Source organism: Myotis davidii, unplaced genomic scaffold (genome assembly GCF_000327345.1).
Source record: "Myotis davidii unplaced genomic scaffold, ASM32734v1 scaffold370, whole genome shotgun sequence".
NCBI classification, from domain to species: domain Eukaryota; kingdom Metazoa; phylum Chordata; class Mammalia; order Chiroptera; family Vespertilionidae; genus Myotis; species Myotis davidii.
The window spans coordinates 14,478,321-14,478,597 of NW_006288615.1; the positions used below are offsets into that span (position 1 = coordinate 14,478,321).

Consider the following 277-nt stretch of genomic DNA (forward strand, 5'->3'; position numbering starts at 1 on the left):
TGCCCTCTGCGCGCTGCCCTCCGCCAAAGCTGCCGGCAGGGGCCGCCCCGGCGCGGGAGGCTGAAGGGAACCTGCAGGAATTGGGGGGAAAGAACGGGCGCGAAGCCCGGCGGGCGTCCCCCCACAAATTATTTCTATTTTTGTATTTGCTACCCAGCCGCCTCCCCTTCTCTAAGTATGTTTTCCGCCGCCCAGGGCCTGCTTCCCGCCTCTGTCCCGAGCTCTTGGTCTCCCCGAAGACAACCCCCTCGTCCTCAAGCCACCCCTCAGGGCCTGG

At 65.3% G+C, this 277-nt stretch overlaps 1 protein-coding gene across 1 annotated transcript in view; it reads left to right on the forward strand.

The window, feature by feature from the left end:
- The window catches only part of EVX2 (even-skipped homeobox 2), a 22,610-nt gene that overhangs the window by 3,333 nt on the left and 19,000 nt on the right, over positions 1–277 (forward strand).